Raw genomic sequence first — 22,943 nt, 5'->3', positions numbered from 1 at the left:
AGTTAAGCAGGGGAGGAGAGGCTAGAGGACCGTGGGGAAAGATGACCACCGTATTTTGGCAAACCTAGGACACATGGCATTATTTGTTTGGAAGAAAATGGTGTCAGTTAAATTATTAAGCTCATCCCCATTTTAGAGATGTTAAGATGTGAGACAGAGATGTGCCCATACAGTTGATTAAATGCAGTCACTAACCTTCACTCCCTCTCCCAGCCTCCATGAGCACCTTTCTGCCTGGCTGGAGCCTGTGGGGATGGTTCTGGAATGAGCAGCCTGTGCTCCAGGAGTACACAGGCCATCCACACAAGGAGTGACCCCCCAGGCTGTGGCTTTCAAACTTGGGTGTATATCCCAGTGCCTGGAACTTGTTAGAAGAGAAAAAGAAATATGACACTTCTTTTTTAACACGTGGGCATGCGATTTCCACGTCCGCCGTTCCGTAGACATCTGGGGGATGTCTGGAGTCTTCAGAAGCAATTCAATAGGGAAGACACCAGAGCTTCTCTCTGTCCTTCCTAGCTGGGAGCCCCTTCTCTTCCCTGGACAATGTCCATTCACCCTTTATTTCTCAGATGAAACCTCAGGTCCTGCCACGGCTTCCCTGATGTGGCCACATGAGGGGGTGGTGTGGTCTGAAAATGTCCTCCAAAATCTGTGTGTTGAAGCTTAATGGCCAAGGTGATGGTATTGGGAGGTGGGGACTTTGGAAGGTGATTGGGTCAGGAGGTTGGAGCCCTCAGGAATGAGATTTGTGGTCTTTATAAAGGAGCACTCAGAGGGCTCCTTTGTCCCTTCTACTACCTGAGGACACAAGAAGTCTAACACCCAGCAGAGGGCCCTCATCCAGCCACACTGGCCCCCTGAACTAAGAAGTCAATTCCTGCTGTTTATAAGGGACCGGTCTGTGGTCATTCATGAGAGCTGCCCCTGGGAGGACTAAGTCAGGTTGGGCGGTAGCTCTGGGATGCATTTCCCCCTGTAAGGCATTGACCATAATGACCGTGAGGGAGTGTACTTAGGGTGTCAGATGTCACTGTCCCTTCATCCGAGGTGACAAGCATCTGAGGGTTTGTGTTGTGTCTGTCTTGGGAATCCACAGAGCCTAACACAGTTCCTTGCACATCTGGATGACCTCGGTTACCAATAAACTTTCAGAAGTGAGATGGAAGGGAGAAGCCGAGGCTACTAGCTCCCCTGCTGTGTTTCCGGAGAGCGGGGAGTCAATACCATAGTGCAGCCAACATTTAAAACAAGCCTGGACGTGTTTTCACCAAGAGGGTAACCACTGTTATCTCTGGAGCTGGGAGTATGGGTATGGATGTATGGACGTACACACTGTTTTTCTGTGTTTTCTATAGCAAAACTGACATTGTGTGGAAAAAGAAGAAAGGTTTTAAAAAGAGAGAAAGAAGAAACGGACAGAGAAATGAACTGGATCCTGAGGTGGTGGTAAGGCCAGAGTTGCCTGCGTTAATGCGGGGTAGGTGGAATTCTGCGATTCAGATGGGGCAAGGGGGCTTGCTGGGGAGGAAGCCTCAGGGCTGTGGAGACTGAGCAACACAGAAAAGGTCCCAGCTCTGTCCCCGGCGTGCAGGGAAGGGGGACAGAGGGCTTGAGAGGGCTGCACCGTCCCACATGGCCGGCTGTGGAGTCTGTCCTCCCCATGCAGCCTGGGGCTGGCCCTTCCCGACCCTTCCTGTGAGCCCTGAGGATGGGCCAAACGAAGGACCCCAAGTGGAGAAAGCCAGCAGACCCTGCAAGGCCTCCATCCCAGCTCACTCTCTCCAGAAACCATCTGGTTCCCCTCACAACCAACCTTATGTAAGCCAGCAGGAAGTGACAGCCCCAGTGTCCATGCCCACTGCTCTTGGCACAGGCCTCCATCCTTTCAGTACAACAAAACCTTTTATTACAACTAGGGATAAGACCCAGTGCTGGTCAATGCAATTGTCACCTGATATGCACTCTGAAATCTATCCACTCGATGAGCCTGGGTCAATAATTGATATTAGATTCATTTCCATTTTAAAAGGAGAAAGGGATTTCTTTTTAAAAGGCCCCAGTGAGTTGGAGGCCTCCAAAATGGCCCCCACAGTAATCGTTGCCCTAAGTTATTCCTGGGCTTATGAGTCTTCTCCCACTTTAAGGAAGGCTGAACTTTGTAACCAAAGGCATGGTGAAAGACTTACGGTGTGTGAACTCTGAAGCTAGACCATAAAGAACACACGGCAGTGTCCAGCCTGCTCTCTTGGGTGCCTCACTTTGAGGGAAGCTTGCTGTTCTGTCAGAAAGGACAAGCCTGAGGCCCTGGCGAGGGTGCCATGTGGTGGAACTGAGGCCTCTTGCTGGTAGCTTCCAGCCTCGGGAGGGAGTTCCCTGGAAGAGGAACCTTCTAGCCCCAGGGGGGCCTTCCAGACACCACAGCTGACATCTTGAATACAGCCTCACCAGAGACCTCCAAGTCATCCAGCTCAGCTGTTCCTATATGCTGACAGAAATAACGGAAGACAGTAAGACTGCTCTTTTCAACTGCTGTATTAGGAAACAATTTGTTTGGCAGAAAGAGAACATTAATCCTCAATGTTTCACCTTGAACCTGAGCAAGTAAGTCAGAAAGCAAAGGGAAACTTGTGGTCGCTCTCGGGAAAAGAAGATGACAGGTCAGCCCGGGGCCTGAGAGGATTTGTTTGGACAGCTTCATAATTTTGCCATGGGGTCTGATTTTTTTGGTTTTTGACTCTGAAGAACACAGGCAAGCTGCTGAGAGAGTTATTTCTGCCTTCTGGAAGCCCTGCACACAAACTTGGACAGAGTCATGCAGATGGGCCACACGGTATATCCACTATTTTTAAATGACTTTCTTAAAAAAAGTTCTGTTACACGGAAGATTCTCTGTTGCAGTTATAATTGTGCCCATATTATCTCTGGTTCAGATCTATCTCACATCTGTAAGGCTGTATGTACCATGAAAAAAAATTAAGCTGAAGTTTTGCAGAATTTGTTATTTCATTGACGATAGACCATCTTTAAAAAAAAAAAACTTATTTATTTATTTGATAGAGAGAGAGAGATCACAAGTAGGTAGAGAGGCAGGCAGAAGGTGAGGGGAAGCAGGCTCTCTGAGCCACCCAGGTGCTCCTACATTAGGCCATCTTTTCTTAAGTTTGACTGCCTCCAGTGGATGGTTTCAGTTTTTTCTAATTCCAAAAAAGTTTCAAAGTCACAGAACCATCGCACAGATCCTGGTATTTCATACAGTAGAAAGAAAACACCTTCTTATGCAACTAAAATGTGGTTTCCCAGAGCAGGTTTCTCCAATAGGCCTTGCTCGTGGCATATGGGAGACCCTGTGCCAGGCCGCCCAGTTCGAGGCATGAGCTCTGGGATGAGAGCCAGGAGTCTCACAGAGGAGTGTCTCCATAGACAACTCCACTTTGACAACCCTGAGCACCTGCCTGGATGGAGAAACCTCGGCCCAAGGAAACCACCATCCCGGAGCCTTTGGCAAGTTGGCCTGCCTAGTTTTGAGCCTTCTTGAATGGTCTGTATGAAGAGCAGCAAGTGGTCATAAATAAACCATCCTATTTGAAGCTGATGCAGAAGAAGAGGTTACCCACCAGGGATGCCTGGGTGGCTCCGAAATTAAGTGTCTGCCTTCAGCTCAGGTCATGATCCCAGGGTCCCGGTTCGGAGCCCTGCATCAGAGGCAAGCCTGCTTCTCCCTCTCCCACTCCCCCTCCTTGTGTTCCCTCTCTCATTATGTCTTTCTGTCAAATAAAGAAATAAATAAAATCTTTTTTTTTTTTTAAAGGTTACCCACCAGCGAGTCGGCCCAGCATCTGCCTCCACATAGGTCTGTCTATCCCACCTGCTGATTGAGTCAAAGGCATATTACGAACCAAAGGGGTGCAGTCATTTGGATTATGGTTGAACAAATGTTCATTCTCTAATCTCCACTCCCCCCTCCCCAGGGCACACTCTGATGGCAGAGAATAAATCCCTGCCATTGATTCGAGGCTTGGCTGCACGGCCTGCTTTGGCCAATGATATATCAGCAGATGTGATCTGAACAAAGACTTAAAAGGTGTGCACGTGGTTGGGTTTTCCCTTTTGGGCTTCTCCCATTGCCAGGAGACTATGCCCTAGACAGCTCTTCCTTCTGGAAACATGAGAGACATGGAGAGGTGGGCCACACACAGCTTGAAGTAGGGTCAGCCCAGCTATCCCACAGATGCGTGAGAAAAACAAATGTTCACTGGGGTATGCTCCTGAAGAGCTGGTGGTCACTTGTTACACAGCATGACAATGGTAGTCCTGCTGATTGGGACACGGGCTAATTACCTTTTTTACTTATATACCATTGCATTTGAGGGGAGTGTGTACCTGAGGTCAGGGCCTTCAGGAATATCAAGAATCTTCTGGAGATGGGGTATACTCAAGACATCCTCTCCTTGCCCTCTGACCCTGAGTCCGTTATGGAAACATGAGTGCTAGATCAATCTAGGCCTGCTGCCTTGAGAAGTCTCCCCCCGTACCCTCACCCCCATTTATTCCTGGAGGTCGAGTTGAACTCAGACTTGTCCTCTTGCACTTCTTCAAAGGGTAAAAGATTAGAGGGCTCCTCTGCATTTGGTACTCTTGAACATTTTCTAAAATCTTTTTTTTTTTTAAGATTTTATTTATTTGTCAGAGAGAGAGAGGGAGAGAGCGAGCACAGGCAGACAGAATGGCAGGCAGAGGCAGAGGGAGAAGCAGGCTCCCAGCCAAGCAAGGAGCCCGATGTGGGACTCGATCCCAGGACGCTGGGATCATGACCTGAGCCAAGCTGCTTAACCAACTGAGCCACCCAGGCGTCCCCATTTTCTAAAATCTTAACACAAGGGGTTGCTGTATTCCTTAGCGTACAGATTATTGTCTTTGGAGATATGTTTCTAGGTCACATGGGAGAGAATAGGAAATATAATTGAGGTTTGTGGAATCCAAGCTGAAAACAGTTCAACATCGGGGCGCCTGGGTGGCTCAGTGGTTAAGCCGCTGCCTTCGGCTCAGGTCATGATCTCAGGGTCCTGGGATGGAGCCCCGCATCAGGCTCTCTGCTCAGCAGGGAGCCTGCTTCCCTTCCTCTCTCTCTGCCTGCCTCTCTGCCTACTTGTGATCTCTGTCTGTCAAATAAATAAATAAAATCTTTAAAAAATATATAGTTCAACATCAACACACCATTGGCCACTGGGATAAAGGGCCTCTGCGGAGGCTGTAGCCAACAGCAAACGAGAGTCCCCCCAGAGAAAAATCCTTTCTTGTAGAGCTGAACCTGCAGAGGATGGCTGGGCGGGGGCCTCGTTGTCGGGGTGGGACAGCCCGCTGGGAAGGGGTTCGTTCTTCTGAGTGAGAAAGTGGGGTCTCTGCTGGGAACTTCCAGGCAAGACCAGGGGCAGCTGTGCAGCCCAAGCTGAGATGTCCCGCTGCGCTTTGAACACAAGAGGGCAGTGTACATTCACGCCAAGGACAGAGTTGCTTCCTGGCCCCCTCCCAATACCCCTCCGCGACGTGACAGTGGCTGCAGCTTTTCCTGCGAACAGAGTCCACAGAGAAGCTCATCTACAGATCTAGGTTGAGGAACTTTGCTGAGACGGGCTGGCACAGAGGAAAGGCTTTTAAGAGGTTCTGTCCTGGCCCCCTACTTGTAAAAATGTGCAGAGACGCCACAAGTCCTTGGCTGGAACCCTTCGTGGATAGGCCTTTGATGAACAGAAGTTGTGTGACTCGAGCATGTCACCATAGACATGGATCTCGTGAGGATTACATAAAGACGATGCATGAGAAGGGCTTGGCCCAGGACCTGTCCAACCAGGGTTAACTGGCCATCATACTGGTGGACCAGAAAGAGGACCCCACGGGGCAAGAGCCCCCTGAAAACACAGAGCCGGCCTGCTCCTACACAAACCCCTTCCCCGCCCCTAGGGGGCGCAGTGAGACACCCTACCCCCACCCCTACTGCACAGGCCCACTGCTCCCACTCCTCCCCAGGCAGGCTCACCTCGCACATCCCCCTGGGGCCTGACTGCTCCTGGGTGTCTGTGAGCTCTGGCTTATCCTTCTGACACGAAAGTTGGCAGGTCAGGGCAGCCCCACAAATCATTCTGATAACCCAGAACAGAGCCCACTTATTTCGTGCCCATATCACTTGTTTTCAAATGAGCTCTGCCTTGGAAGCTTCAGAATATTCTAACGGCGGTGACTGCCGAGCGCTCCCGGGCGTTACAATTTGTAGATTGTAGTGGGCATGAATGATTGAGAGACCAGCTTGCCAGTGGCCTGGAGTCTAGACTTCTCAGTGTTAGACATGCCAGTTCACCAAGGGGCTGGGGGGCCATGGGCAAATACTTAACCCCTTCCTACCCCAGGCTCTCAAGCCAGACAAGTGGCAAAATGGTGATTTCTGCCTCTCCTGCCCTCCTCTGTGGCAATTTCCAGAGTCAACGAAGCAGGATCCTCCATGTGTCCCCCAGTCACCCTTCACACAGCCCTTTTGTGGGGAGACAATTCCCCATGGGTCTCCTGCCCTTCTGTCCCTTGTGCCCACAGATGGGCTGACTACTTGTTCTGGACGTTGCTTGGCACCGGCTTTCCAAGGGTGTCTGCAGAGTGACCAGCCTAGGAAGACAGAAGCAGCGCTGTCTGCACATAAGGCAGGTCTGTTTACTGCACAGGAGAAGGAAGAGAATATGTCCCAGTGGGGCAGAGCTCGGATGGGCTCACTGCCCAGGGTCAACGCAGCGGGCTTCCTGAACTCAGGGTCCTGTCCCTTGGCAGGCCTCATATGGCCCTGTGGGACCTGGAGTTTGGGGATGGGGTAAGAAGCGCTGCCACCTGCCCGCTGCTAGAGCTGTGAAGAGCACAGGAATTCATCTCTGACCTGAGTCTGGTGTCTTCCACTGGCAGCCGTGGATCCGGCAGGCTCCCTGGCTAACTTCCAAGGAAGGCCGCAGTCCCAGACCCTCCTTGTTGTGAACCAGCATGAGCCCACGTGTCCTTTCCAGCTCCCTGTGCAGCAGGCATGGCAGTATTTTCATTCCCATTCTGCAGGCGAAGCACCAGAGGCTCGGGAAGTGTGGGGACACTTTCGGGTCCCGCTGACACCATGGCAGAGGAGACACCTTCCATCTCAAGCTTAAGTGAATACACTCCTTGCTCCAAAGCTCTCTTCTCTTCCCAAACCTGGAGGGGATGACTAGGGGTTACTGTGTGTTTGCTTTTATGTTATTATCCGCTTCCCTACAGAGAACAAGGGGTTTCAGTGGGATCTTGTTTTATTATCCTCTTGCCCAAAGTACAGGGGGTTTCTGTCAGCATAGCCTCCCTGGGGTTGCAGCAGCCCCACACCTGGATGGACACCTGTGCCCGGGGCAGGGCTCTCTCCACTATGGAAATGCCTGGGAACCCTGAAAAATCACCAGCACACCCCACCCCAGCCTGTGGGCACAGTGGGGGGGCCAGGGTAAGGTTGAGGGTGGGGTAGTGGGGGGTGGGGGAGGGAGTTGGCCCCTGAGGGGCCTGGAAGGGCATGATAAGAGGCAGCCAGAGCAGGAGCAGAGGAGGAGCATCTGCCGAGAGCAGCATGGAGCTCCCCTCGGGGACACAGGGGTCCCCCAAGTAAAGGGGCTGAAAGGCCAGTTAGGCAGAAACGCGGAAGTTTGATTCTCTCTTCCATCCCTTTGTTTTTTGTTTTTTAAAAAAGGGAAGTCTGATGAACCTCTTTAGGTTCCAAACATTGTGTGTGTGTGTGTATCTTTTTGTATACCTGTGTGTGTATGTATTTGTGTGTCTGTATGTGTGTATATATTTCTACGTGTGTTTGTGTGTATATCTATGTATAGTATATGTGTGTGTGTTTGTATGTGTCTGTGTGTGCGTATATTTGTGCTGGCTATGTATCTGTGTGTGTGTGCATATGTGTGTGAAGAGAAGGATGAGCATTCACACACAGGTATACAAAAAGGGCTAGGCTGGCATCTGGTGTCTGATGACCATCTCAGGCTTCTGACAAAATAGAATCGACACAGTGCAGTCTGGGCTCCGTATCTGTTTGTTGTATGTTGTTTCAGGTGTGGGGAATTTTGTAATGCTGATCTATGCCCTCCAAGGCCTCAGGCCAACCTGTGCAGCATGGTGAGCACGGGCCACCACCGATGATGGGGCCTGTCCCAAGATGTGTTCTAAGTGGAAACTGAATCTCAGATGGGAAGGCTTCATGCAAGAAACAAATGTAAAATAGCTCAGTATTTTTGCATTACACATTGAAATATTACTCTGATACAGTGGGTTAAATGAAATACAAGATTAACATGAATTGTACCTATTTCTTTCACTTCAACAGCACTGCTAGAGAGTTTAAGGTCACCAGTGTGGCTTGCACTTGTTGCTCACACGGAATTTCCATGGATGCTGCAGCGCTATGCGCCCCTTTCGTGTTCCAGAAAAGGGGCGGAGATTAAGCGGCTCGCCTAATCTCACCCCGCTGTGGAGTGCGGGGCTGGATGGGAGGCGCAGCTCTACTACCCCATGCCTGCGCCAGAGTCAGGCGGCCTCGCACCGGCTCTGCTCGGGGCGCAGCCCCGAACTTGAGAGCTTCAGAAGGAAGCTCAGTCTCGAAGCAAGAGACGTTCCCGTTGTCTTCACTGCCCGCTGCCCGTCGCACCGCGCACAATGCCTGCCACTGGGCAGAGGATCAGTTGGCCAGAGCTGTAAAGTGAACCCTCCGCGCTGGCCGCCTCCGGATGCAAAGTCCTGCTCCTCCCAAAGCCTTTGCAATACTGTCCCCTGCCGGCGGGTTACTGCCAATGCTCAGTGAGCTCCCTAAGAAGCAACTTGGGCTCCAGGGGGGTGGGGTGCATGCACGAGTCGCATGAGAGTGTGTTAGACCTGCATGCGCTGTGTATATGCACTGCATGAGTGTGTTACATGTGCTGTGCACTTTGCACGAGTGTGTGTTGCATGAGTGCACGAGTGTGTGTTGCATGAGTGTGGGTTACATGTGCTCGGGCTGTGCATGTCCTGTAGTGTTGTAGTGAGCTGTGTTGTGTGTGTGTGGGGGGGGGAGTGACGATGCGTGTGCACAACACTTGCCCCTGCTTTAACACTGCAAATGTGATAGTGTTCCTTGGCTTAACTCTCCCCGCCCCGTCACCCAGGCAGCAACAGTTCCCAGGCTTGACTTCCTCAGGCGGTTGTGGGAAGAGTCCTCTGTCTACAGATAAGGGGCCCCACACTTCATGAGGGTCTGCAGCAGTTTGGGTCTTGCTACGACACAAAATTATTTCCCTAATTGTACCCAAATGTCCTCTGATGGCCACAAGATGTCTCAAGTAGGAAAAATTCTTGTGCAAACTTGGTTTGCTGGTTTAGATGTCCCCTGCTTTGCACCACACAGCTTGCTTTTGGGCCTGAGGTGATATTTTCTTGGGGGAAAAAGGGGCTAGTGACTGAGAGCAGAAGGGGAGAGTTGGATTCTCCATAGTGGAGAGACCCTAGCTTTACACCAGACAAGAAAAAAACGAGACAAAAATGTCTAACGGCTGAGCTTCCTTGAGAGACCAAAACCATGTGGCATAAACATTCACACACTGGAAACGTTTCAAGCAGTGATTGTCCTCACCACCACCCCCTCCCCGAACACAGGCTCACCTGCGTGAGGTGCACAGAGAACATAGGTAGGGCCCCACGTACTCAGATGGCCTTCCCTCAGTCCCTTTTGCAAGAGTAAAATGAAATTATATTATCCTTAGAAACCACACAGGCAGGGACAACTGGCGAATCCATTCCGAAAAACACTTTCTCCTCCCTGCAGGGCAGTTAAATTTCGATTTCTGGACAAGAATCCAATGACTAGTCTATGATGATCTTATGCAAATCATCTCACTTTTGAGATGGTTTCCTGATTCTTAAAACGTCCCAGCCTTTCTCATTGGGCTAACAGATCCCTTGAGGTCCTCCTCCATACCAGTGGCTACACATTTATAAAGACTTTTTTTAAATTTATTTGACAGAGATCACAAGTAGGCAGAGAGGCAGGCAGAGAGAGAGAAAGGAGGAAACAGGCTCCCCGCCGAGCAAAGAGCCCGATGTGGGGGTCGATCCCAGGACGCTGGGATCATGACCTGGGCCGAAGGCAGAGGCTTTAACCCACTGAGCCACCCAGGCGCCCCAGTGGCTACACATTTAGAAAGACTGCTGCTGGGGTCTCCATCCACACCCATTACATCGGAACTTCTGGGTGTCCAGATCAGCAAACATTCATAGCTCATCACAGACTGGACACATCTCTCCTTCTCCCGTCCTCTGGGTACTCCCAGTGGCAGATGACGGGGCGAGAACTGGCCCTAGGAGAATGGTGAGCAGGATCACTAACAGTTTACTTAACCTAAGGGAGACTTGACTCTGCATGAAATCAGGGCCAACATTCCCCATGGTAAACGCAAGCCCCGGGGCCAGGCTGTGCTGCCCTCAGCTACTCTGGCTTTGTAGGTCCTGCTCTCTCCCTCTGCCCTCCTTTCCTCCACAGACCCCTTCCTTTGGTTACTCTTTCTGAGGCTGCCCAGGAGCCTCACAGGGCTCCTCTCTCACAAGGGAGAGCTCATTTCTGTCCCTTTCCTCAGCCTGGCCAGGTGTAGGTCTGTAGACTTTGCTCAGGAACCTGAACCAAAAACCCACCACAACGGAAGCCCCTTCATTCTTGTTTTATTATTTTTCCTGGGTCTTTGCATTATGCACACTTAGCTCTAACTGCCAGATATGGGAAGAGGAGGAAGTTGGGAAGATCATGAATTCCTTCCACGCAGACATTCTTTAGGGAGGTAGAAAAAATGTCAGGCTGCCCATTGTTGGCGTTCCCACAGTCCTAGTGCTGTGTCACCAGCAGGACCATCCCCACCAGGGAGGTGCCTGACCTTACCAGGTTGGCACTCCCTCATCTCTCAAAAACCCAGGGCCCTTAGACAGTTTCCTCTCTTCCCCCAGGACTGTGTTTTGGGAAAAGGTAGATGCCTGTCTTTAAACAAATCTTTGGTCCCAAATCAAGGAATATGTGGAAAGGCTGAGGAGATCAAGTACAATCTAGAGAGATTATGAAAAAAACCACATTCATTTTAGATTAATTAGTACATTAAGTGGAAATTCACCACTTCCGAATTTAAACTGGAATTCCTCATTTGGTAGACATGGGTCCCTGTTCTCCCACCCCGATCTGCTCACCCCTTCTTTCTGGGGACATGACCCCACAACTGAAGTCCTGTAGACACATCCCGGCCTTCCTTGTGGCAGGGTGCGGCCGCATAGCTGGTTGTCATCCACGGAATGTGAACACAAGAGGTATGTGCCACTCCTGCCTCACATGCTCAAGAAGGAATTTGCTGCCCTGGACCCTCTTTCCCCTTCCGTGACATTTCCTGATCTGGCTTCAATCATGCAGCCAGCAACGACACACTAGGAGACGGCAGGGTCACAAGGCAGGAATCTGGGTCCTTGTCAGTAGGAGTCAAAGCTCTAATTCATTTTATAGAGCTGGTCTCGCAGTGTGGAGACTATTACAAGTGGGAAATAGGCATCTGTCCTCCTTAAGGCACTGATCTGTGGCCTCTTTGTTACAAGTGCAGAGCCTTTACCGAAATGTGCTCACCCACCGCGTGAGATTTGTGGACCACATCCCCTACATCTGGGTTCACTCCTTGCGCGGCCATTCACGCCTGTCTTCCCCAGAATGGCAACTGGCATGCCTCTATTTTCAAAATGCCTAGAATTCCATCCATCTTTTTTGTAATCTCAGGAGCAGCAGAGGGTTCTTACAATGGAATGAGATCCTACTTAGAGGTTTGGGTCTAAAGTTAAAGCATAAAGTGAGGATCATATAGAGTCAAAGTACTCCTTGAAGAGTCTTATAGTGCCTCTTCACGTCAAGAGCATCTCTCAATAAGCCCACCATGGGCCAGCTTTTCATCTATGCTGGGTAAAGTGTCTGGGCTACATTCACAAGTCATGTAGTAGAAGAAATGCCTCTCTCTCTCTCTCCCTGTGTATTTTTTTTAAGTAATCTCTTTTTTTTTAAAGTAATTACTTTTTTTTTTTTTTAAGTAATCTCTACATTCAACATGGGGCTCGAACTCACGACCCTGAGATGAAGGATTGCATGCTCTTCCAAATGACCGAGGCAGGTACCCCAAAGAAACGTCGTTTTTGTTGTTGTTGTTGTTGTTGTTGTTGTGTTTTTTTAAATACTTTATCTAGTTATTTGAGAGACAGTGAGAGAGAGAGAGAGAGCGAGAACACGAATGCAGAGTAGGGACAGAGAGAGAGGGAGAAGCAGACTCCCCACTAAGCAGGGAGCTCAACATGGGGCTTGATCCCTGGACCCTGGGATAATGACCTGAGCCGAAGGCAGACACTTAACTGACTGAGTCACCCAGGCGTCACATCGAGACCAAAGATGTCCTATTTGGGTCAACCCCGGGCTGGTTCAGGAAGTTCATCAACAGTAATTAACAGTGCTTTATCTTGTCTAATGTTTTTGCTTTCGAAATGACATAGGCTCCTACTCTCCTGTTGAAAAGAAGCTCTCCTGACCTGTTGCTTTTTGTCAGGGACACACCACAAGAAGAAATGCTTTAAATCATATTAGTGTGACAAGATACTCAATTTGAGAAGGGCTTGGGTTCTAGGTAGAACAAATATCAGATTCTCATGCTAACTTTCTCTTGGGCACTGGTTCTCAACCAGAGGCGGTTTTGTCCCTGAGAGGCACATTTGACAATGTCTAGAGATATTTTTGATTGTTAGGATTGGGAGGGGGTGCTACTGGCATCTGATGGGTAGAAGCAGAAATGCCATCAAACATCTTACAAGGCACAGGACAGCCCCTAGAGAAATGAATTATCTGGCCCCCAGTGTCTAGAATTTGGAGGTTGAAAACCCCTTCTCTAAGGCATAGGTTTATAGAGAAAAATGGCAGGTGAAGTTGTACATGAACCTTCCAGAACTCTCCCTAGCCCTTTCCCTGACCTACACACGTTTACTTTAGTTTTAATTTGAGAAAGTTACACATACTGCTATTGTGGGTCCTTTGGACCAGACAGGCTAAAGACAGCAAGATCATGGGTCCTTGACAGTTTCCTTGATGTACCAGTGTCATCGAGACCAAAGATGTCCTATTTGGGTCAACCCCAGGCTGGTTCAGGAAGTTCATCAACAGTAATTAACAGTGCTTTATCTTGTCTAATGTTTTTGCTTTCTAAATGACATAGGCTCCTACTCTCCTGTTGAAAAGAAGCTCTCCTGACCTGTTGCTTTTTGTCAGGGACACACCACAACAGCAGTCTCAAAGTGTCTCTCCTTCGTTTTATCCTGGAGTGGTTCAAGAAGCAGCCTCCTCATGCAAGCCTCACAGCACAGGAATAGCTGCTCTCCTGGTAGACTCTTCTGCTCTCAGTAGCCCTTTCTCCAGCCATACCTGTCAGCTATCTTCACTGTAAACCAGCCTATCAGCTATCTTCACTGGAGCCATAGCTCTTTTCTGAACCCAAACAAGTGTCCTGCCGTATTTGGGTGATGAGATGCCAGATGTGAATGGGCAGCACCTGTGTGCCCTGTGGGAGGCTCTTCAATCCTGCTCTGGGTGGCACTCCCAGTGGGGGCAAGAAAGGAAGCTTCAGAAAGCTCTAGTGCTTGAGGAGCTAAAACAGACACCTCATTTCACAATTCTTATTGGTACCTTTCATGGGGGACAGCCCCAGATACGCCCCTGGACAGAATGTGAGCTACACACAAGTCACCTGGCACGATCACACAGTCAGAACAAGGATGAAAAATAAACCAACAAGCCACCATTCACGAGGTTCTGTTGTGCTTTGGATGTTATGCCTGCTGTGTTACACACATTATCTCCTGTCATCCCACAATCTCATGAATGTTACTCTACGTATTTATTCTAGGCATCATGGAAACAACAGGAAGCAAAGCAGACAAAAAGTCCCTGCTCTCAGAAGGGTTGCATTCTAGTGAAGAAAATGGACACACAAAATAAGTAAAATACAGAGTACTTTAATTCAATCCTCATCTGTGATAAATAGAAAATTAGGAATAGAGCTTCCTTAATATGCTAAAGGCTAACTCTAAAAATGCCATCAGCAAACACTGCAGTCAATGGTCAAATATTGATGTCTTTCCCTCTGATACCAGGAGGGAAACAAAGAAGTCTGCTCTCACCACTTCTATTCATTCTGTTATTGGAGGTCCTAGCAGGTGTAATAAGGCAAGAAAAACAAATTGATACATAAATAACTTTTTTAAGAAATTATTTTGGGGCACCTGGGTGGCTCAGTTGGTTGAGCAACTGCCTTTGGCTTGGGTTGTGAACCTGGAGTCCGGGGATCAAGTCCTACATCGGGCTCCCTGCTCAGCAGGGAGTCTGCTTCTCCCACTGATCTCTCTCTCATTCTCCCTCTTTCTCTCTCTCTCTCTCTCAAATAAATAAATAAAATCTTTAAAAAAAGAAATTATTTTGAACATAGTGATTAAGTATTAGGATAAATAAGTATATTTCTTAAGTATACTGGGTTTTAATTTTTTAAAAACTCAGTTGTATTTATAGCAACAAACAATTATAAAATTAAGATTTAAAATGACATTTAAATAGAATTAAAAAGTCAAATATCTAGGAACTAAAGGTATTCAGTATCTCTACACCAACAACTACAAATATTGAGAGAAATTCAAGAAAACCTAAATAAATGGAGAGATAGCTCACCTTCATATATTGAGACAAAGATTGGATATCATAAAGACTACAGTTTTCTCCCCAGTTTTCCCCAGGGTGAACCAGTAGATTCAATGCAATTCTACCTAAAACACCTGCCATTTTCTGTAAAAATTAGCTGATTCTAGGGGGGTTGGGAGAAGGGGGGTGGGGTTATGGACATTGGGGAGGGTATGTGCTATGGTGAGTCCTGTGAAATGTATAAACCTGGTGATTCACAGATCTGTACCCCTGGGGATAAAAATATACGTTTATAAAAAATAAAAAATTTTAAAAAAATAGCTGATTCTAAATTTTATATGGAAGTGCAAAGGGCCAAGAATAGCAAAGACAGTTTTGAGGGACAAAACTGGAAAGTTTACACTATTGAATACCAAGTTTATTACAATGCTATATAATTCAGAAAACATGGTGTTGGCCCAAGGGGGAAAAAAACAAAAAAAACAACAGAGCAGAGAAAAAGGATGGGAGGTCCAGAAACAGATTATCACCTATATGGTCACTTGATTTATGACAGTGTCTTGGCAAAGACTGTTCTAGCCAATCAACTGGGCCTGGGGGTACTGGATATTCATATAAGACAGAAATCAATTTTATCCTTCCCTTATGCGATTAATAAAACCAATTCCAGTTGGATTTTAGATTTAGTTATGATAGGTAAATCATAAAGTTCTATAAGCTAATATAGCAGAATATCTTCATGACTTTGGATAGCCAACGTGTTTGTAAGCATGCACAAAGAAAGCTGATTTAAAAATTAATAAATTGGGTTATATTAAAATTAAGAATTTCTTCCCATTAAAAGCTTTCACTAAGAACACAAGGAGGCAAGCCACAATGTGGGAGAATATATTTGCAATTCATGTCCCGATAAAAAAACTCAGATTTAAAATACATAAAGAATTCTTACAAATCAGTCAGAAAAAAGGCAGATAACCCAAAGAAATATTACAAAAATACTGAATGCATACCAGAGGAAAATATCCAAATGGCCATCAACATAGGAAAAGGTGTTCAATCTCATTAGTCACTAAAGAAATGCAAATCAAAACCGCAATGTAGTATCTATACACTCACACCAGAATGGTACACATGTTTTGGAAAGACTGACAATACAAAGTGTTAGTGAGGTGCAGAATGAAGCTGACTACCAGCTCTGCCTGTGGTCATGCAAATATGTGCAACCACCTTAGAAAACTGGCTGGAAGGATCTACTGAAACAACATACGAGCCCTATGACCCAGTAATTCCATTCTTCATTTATGCCCAATACATTGATCAAAAGATGTGCAAGAATAGCTCCAAATTAGAAACAATACAAATGGATAAATTATCCTATATCCATGCAATGAAATATACATAGTCATGAAGATAACAAGAAACCTAGTCCTGTGACAACGTAAACAAATCTCACACACAATATTCAATGATAAAAACCAGACATGGAGAGGACATATTCTATTTATATAAAGTTAAGAAATAGGTGTGGGCAGCTGGATGGCTCAGTCGGTTAAGAGTCTGCCTTTGGCTCCGGTCATAATCCCAGGGTCCTGGGGATGGAGCCGGGTGCTTGGCATCCTGTTCAGCAGGCAGTCTCCCTCTCCCTCTCCCTCTGCCCTTACCCTCCAACCCCCACCCCAGCTCATGCTCTCTCTCATATACATAAATAAATAAATAATCTTAAATAATAAAAAAAGAAATAGGCAAACCTAATCCATACTGACAGAAGTCAAGCTAATAATGGACACTTGGGGAGAGAGCTAGGGAGTATGGAGGGCTTCTGAGGTGCTAGAAATGTCCTGTATGTGGCTTTGGTGGTAGTCACAGGTCAATTACATGTGTAAAATAAATCAAGCTGTGCACTTAGGCAGGGGGCACTTCGCATATTTTGCTATAAGTGTTTAGTCCCCCAATTTAAATAATTAACCCAATTAAATAAATTTATAGAGTTAAAAAAAAAACACTCCAGTTTGTTCTTGGTGGAAGTGGTGTGTGTGGGGGTGATGCAAGCACTGAGGAAAGGGGCTGGGGGTGTGGGTCTAGGAGTCCAAGTACCTGGACTTCTGTAACCCCCAGCATGACCTCCTCCTCTCCTAGCTCTTTGAGGGAAAGGGATAAAGCATGATGAGGACTTAAAATCTCTCTGCTAACCCAAAACTCTACAACTGACCATATCCAGTGTTCTTTTGGGGGGCAATCGGTACCTTTCACACGCAGATGATGAGAGCGTAAATTGCAGGCACTCTGGCAGTAATCGATCACAGGTTGTAGGATGCACAAGGTCTCATCCAGCAATCAGGTCTAGGAGTGTGTACGTGTGCATATAGACCCACGTACGTAGATGGAGGACATTTATTGCAGCATGCTGAGGGAAAAATAAGCAATGGTCTAAAGGTCAATAGGAAATGATTAAGTAAAACACAGAGCATATGAATGGAATGTTATACATTATGTAGCCATTTAAAGGGATGAGATGAACTGACAAGGAAATATATTTACAAAAGACATTTTTTAAAAAGATCTATTTATTATTTATTTTAGAGAAAGCACACTCAGATGTGCGCATATGTATGAGAGGGGGAGGGGCAGAAGGAGAGAGAGAGAGAGAATCTCAAGCAGACTACCCGCTGAGTACAAAGCCCTACTCTGGGCTCAATCTCATGACCCTGAGATCATGACCTGAGCTGAAACCAAAAGTTGGACACAACTGACAGAGTCACCCAGGCACACCAAAAGACATTTTTAAATAAGAAATGTTATAGAACAGGAGAGATGGCCTGACTTGGTCATAAGCGAGAGTTCTACAACCAGACCTGGGGCTCAAACCCTGGCTCTACCACTTCCCAGCCACGTGACCCTGGCCAAGCCACTTACTTTCTATGTGCCTTTTCTTCCTCTCTCTATAATGGGGGTACAGATTGTACTTGCAGGGCAATTAGGAGACTAAAACAAGATACGCATATTAAGGACATATGGTTACACCCCAAAAATGTTAGTTGTTACTACACATACAGCATGATCCCATTTATGAAAATCGAGATAATGGTAAATGCATGTGTATCTCCACAAATATGTGCTGAGGCATTTAAAGAAGAGCTAGGTAATACTTGCCTCTGTACAGGTATTAGCGGTGTACTAATCTTTTTTTTTTTTTTTTAAGATTTTATTTATTTATTTGACAGACAGAGATCACAAGTAGGCAGAGAGGCAGGCAGAGAGAGAAGAAGGGAAGCAGGCTCCCTGCTAAGCAGAGAGCCTGATGTGGGCCTCCATCCTAGAACCCTGAGATCATGATCGGGATCCTAGGACCAGGCTTTTTCACTCCCCACCCCCACCCCTCTACTCCGTCTCGCAGCCCCACCCACTTGCAGTGCACGATTCAGAGAAGACCCCGCCTGGGTGATGCCGATGGTCATCCGCACACAGTAAAGGGCTCCCACAATTACAAAGTCAGAGTTTTGCCTCCTCTCTTGTCTCCTCTTCTTGCAGTCTTTCTACTCTGTCGCACTGCCCTGGGACAGTAGTTCTTTCCCCTCTAGAAAAGCTCCTGTAGGAAAGTTTTTCATAGACTCACCCGTAATGAATTCATTCTAGGCTGACAAAGTTTTGTATCTGCTTTCCAGAAGCGTTTACTTTTTGCCATGAATAAGAGAAGACTTAGACACCCAAAGAAGACTCTTAGTGGAGAGCAGCAGAGGGCCGTGGTGTCTCTCTTTATTCTAATGGGTGGAGAGCTTGCTTCCATGTGTGATGTCCCCCTCCGTCAGGAGAGCTGGGCCCTCTAGGGCAACCAGGGCCGGCTTCCATTATACACGTTAGTATATCAAACCTGGTGTTAAGCCCCAAAGTCATGGGATTTGGAAGTGAGGCCTGGATTCTACCTTGATTGTCTGTGGGATATCCAGAAATAGGGTTTTAACTCCAGACCTTAGAAAGCGAGGATGATAACAGTTCTTGAGTGTTATAAAAATTTATGACATTTTCCTCAGGAAGTACCTTAGACTTGTTAAGAAAGCCTCTCAATGTGCTAAAATAGTTTAATGCTTTCCCTTTCATGCATATTTATTTAATCACCTCGTATTTTTGCTTATAAATAAGAAATAATTCACTGCCTCTTTCTTTTCTCTTCTTTCTACCTCTAATCAGGAAACATTCATGGAATATTGCAAGAGAGCTTCATTAAGAAGCAGAACTGATTATAAACATAAAAGTATCACTTCTTAACCAGTACAGTCAAACAAACATGTTGTCCTGAAAGGAGCCAAGCATCTTTTCCAATAATGCTGGAATTTTCTCGAAGTCCCAGGGCTTAAGGAGTGTAAACCAGTACTGAAGCCTCAAGGAGGAGCCTCAAAGTAGCTCCCTTAGAGATAAATAATACTCACTCAAGTGTTTATCTTTCACACATACTTGTGGGAATATTACTTGAGTTTGACTCACTGGTTCAAGCCTGAATTGTGAGAAAGTTCTTAAAAAGCCTAACAATCTAGCTCCCATGAAGTTTTTAAGAGGGTACCACAAGTACGACAGGAGATGCTAGCAGTCAGTGCGGTGAGGCTGGAAGAGAGAGCAGTTAGGGACATCTGGGAGGCAGGGATACTTCTGCTTTGTCTTGAAAGCTAGATAACATCACATCAACAAACAGCCGTTAAGCAACTGAGGAAAGATGGAAAGATGAAATGCACAGAGCCTCCAGGCAGTCTTTCTCCAGGGGCTCGGTTTCTACTTCCACCTCCAGTGGAATAGTCCATTGGGTTACCGGGGGAGGGGGGTGGATTTTAGAGCTTAAGCAATGGAGGGAGGAAGTTACCAAAAATACACTGAGCTAGATGTTGTGCTGGGGTTCTGTCCTCAGTATCCTAGGGTTTTATAAAGAGGTAGCAAGTAGCCATCGAAGATATATTATTATTATTATTATTATTATTATTATTATTATTATTATTATTTTCATCATGCTAAGCATATTCTTTAATCCTCCTCACCTATTTCACCTATACCCCCACCCACCTCCCTCTGGTAACCATCTGTTTACTCTCTATAGTTAAGAGTCTGTTTCTTAATTGTCTCTCTCTCCCTTTTTTCCCCCTTGCTCATTTGTTTTGTTTCTTAAACTCCATATATGAGTGAGATCATATTGTATTTGTCTTTCTCTGATGGACTTATTTGCTTAGCATAATACTCTCTAGCTCAATCCATGTCATGGCAAATGGCAAGATTTCATCAATTTTTATGGCTGAATAATACTTCCATATTCTATATTATATATATAGAATCTATTCTATAGATTCTATATATATAATTTATGTATATAAATTTATGTATATAAATATATTCTATATATATTCTATATTTATATATATAAATTATATATATAATTTCATATATATATACATACGTGTGTGTGTGTGTATATATATATGTATATATATATATCTATCTCACATCTTCTTTATCCTTCATCTACCGATGGACACTTGGGCTGCTTCCATATCTTGATTATGGTAAATAAAGCTGCAATAAACAGAGGGGTGCACATATCCCTTTGGATTAGTGTTGTTGTATCTTGGGGTAAATACTCAGTAGAGCAATGACTGGATCACAGAGTAGCTCTCTTTTTAATTTTTTGAGGTACCTCCATACTGTTTTCCACAGTGGCTGCACCGGTTGGCATTTTCACCAAAAGTGCACAAGGACTTATTTTTCTCCACATCCTTGCCAACATTTGCTGTTTTGCCATGGAAGATTTTTTTTTTTTAAGATTTTATTTATTTATTTGACAGAGAGAGATCACAAGTAGGCAGAGAGGCAGGCAGAGAGAGAGAGAGGAGGAAGCAGGCTCCATGCTGAGCAGACAGCCCGATGCAGGACTCGATCCCAGGACCCTGAGATCATGACCTGAGCTAAAGGTAGAGGCTTAACCCACTGAGCCACCCAGGCGCCCTGCTGTGGAAGATTTTTGAACAAGTGAACGAATAGATCAAAATAACATTTGAAAAATACTAGTCAAGCAACAGGAATGTTCATTCATTGCTGGTGGAATACCAAATGGTACAGCTACTTTGAAAGACAGCTTGGCAGATTTTTACAAAACTAAACACCCTCTTACCATGCAATCCAACAATAGTGCTCCGTGGTATTTCAACTCACCGGTATTTTCCATGCACTTGGTATCCACCCACACAAAAATCTGCACACAAACTCGTAATTGCCAAAACTTGGAAGCACTCCACAGAGAGGTGAATGGATAAACAGTGCATTCATACAATTAAATATTCTTCAGTGATAAAAAGAAATAAGCTATTAAGCCATGAAATGAAGGAATCTCAAATGTATATTATTAAGTGAATATAATAATATAATAATGTGTGTTTATTAAGTGAAAGAAGCCAATCTGAAAAGTCTACCAACTGTATGATTCCAATAGTATAACATTCTGAGAAAGGGAAAACTGTGTAAGATCAGTGGTTGCCAGGGTTGGGACGAGGGAGGGTTTAATAGATGGAGCACAGAGGATTTTTCAGGCTGTGAAACTAATCAATCTAGTAATGGAATGGTGGATACATTTCATTATACATTTGTCAAAATCCATACAATGTACTTCATACAGAGTGAACTCTAATATAAACTATGGACTTTAATAAGGTATCAATATTGGCTCAAAAAAAAAGTTAACCGAAAAGATTAACTTGGGAATGCTTGGGAATGAGGTTGGCCAGGCTTGAAATACAATGTTGAAATGAGACTTGAAAAGCAGAAATGGATTTAACCTGGGGCTCTTTCAGCAGATTCAAATTCTCTTGGGATTGGGTCATGGGATCCATGTTTTTATGAAATTATTCCAGATGACTGGAATGACCAGCCCATGTGGGAGTTTCTGGTCTTGAGGTTCTTAAGGTGTCTGGGACTTGTGATTCTTTGCCATTGCAATTCAGCCCCAAGAATTGTCAGTCACCTGAAAGGTAATATTTCCTCATTTGGACTTTTAAAAGACACTTGGAAGCATTATCCTATTTCAAGCAGCTCACTCCGATTTTTAGATAAAGATACTGTGTAGATAAAAGATTTGCCTAAAGTCATTCCGTAAGTTAATGGCCAATGGAAACCACCTTCTTCTCTCATGAATCTTCTTTTCTAGTGAATCTGCACTGTCACAAAATCCTTGAATGATTCATTTCCATTCTAGAGCTCCCCTCCACCTGCCAGACTCACCTGCTTTTCTTTCCCAGCTTTGCCTGGGCTCCCCATCCTGCCTGTGGGCTTCACTGCTATCTCCCAGGCTTGGCTTGTGTCTCTGGACATCCATCTCTGTGCCATCAATCCCATCAACATCACCATTTTTCTGCTTATCTGTCCATGGAGACCCACATGGTTATGGGAACAACCAAAAAGAAGCCAAGAGTCATCACAGAAGAAAACCAGTCTGCTAGTTGTTGCTCATGGTTTCTTCCCTTCCCTTTCCCTTCCCTTTCCTTCCTCCCTCCCTCCCTCCCTCCCTTCCTTCCTTCCTTCCTTCCTTCCTTCTTGTTCTCTAAGTATGTTCTCTGAACTGTGGGTGGAATGAGGTTGGAGGGCGAGGGGTGGCAGAGAAGTTTCTGGAAATAAGACTTGAGTGAGTCCTTCTGACAAACCACAGTTTCGCTCTGAGGCCTAACAGGGAGGGCTGGGTGGGCCCTCAGGCTCCTTTAGGGCTTTAGGTAGGGATGCTCTTTCCAAAGGACATCACCTGGGAATTTGTCAGAAATGCAAAATCTGGGGCCCCAGCCTAGAACCAGGGAATCAGCAGCTGTAGGGCTGGGCCCAGCAGACTGTGCTTTAACGAGCCAGTTCTCTTCCTTGCTCTGCAGGAGAGGATTTGTGTGGTGCTACCTCTTATGTAGTAAGGCAGCCCATCACAGGTGAAATCACCAGCTTCTTTGAAGTGTCACAGTCCCTCTCTTGATTCTCATCTATCCCCATGTGTTATTGATTCGGAAAACAAAATAAAAGATACATGAATGGCTACTGAACTAGCAGATCGTAGTATCCTGAGTAGGCTGATGATTCTGTAGTAATTGAAATACAGCACAGGGTATTTCTGACGTCTAATTATTGATCCCTGAGGCTGACAAGCCCTTTCGGCCCATTCAGCCTATTGTGCGAG

General features: G+C 46.0%; 1 long non-coding RNA gene across 1 annotated transcript in view; it reads right to left on the bottom strand.

Annotated features, from left to right (window-relative positions):
- Positions 1 to 7,116: 7,116 nt before the first annotated feature.
- Positions 7,117 to 22,943, bottom strand: part of LOC309857831 — a 107,285-nt gene continuing 91,458 nt past the window's right edge. The window contains exons 2-3 of the long non-coding RNA XR_014307934.1: positions 17,008 to 17,168; positions 7,117 to 7,218 (exon numbers count right to left, since the gene is read on the bottom strand). This is a non-coding gene — a long non-coding RNA (uncharacterized lncRNA). The remainder of the gene's footprint in view (positions 7,219 to 17,007; positions 17,169 to 22,943) is intronic.

This window comes from Mustela nivalis, assembly GCF_964662115.1.
Source record: "Mustela nivalis genome assembly, contig: HAP1_SCAFFOLD_1349, whole genome shotgun sequence".
In the NCBI taxonomy this organism is placed as follows: domain Eukaryota; kingdom Metazoa; phylum Chordata; class Mammalia; order Carnivora; family Mustelidae; genus Mustela; species Mustela nivalis.
The sequence above is the reverse complement of the archived record's forward strand: the minus strand, read 5'-3'. Positions and strand labels throughout refer to the sequence as shown.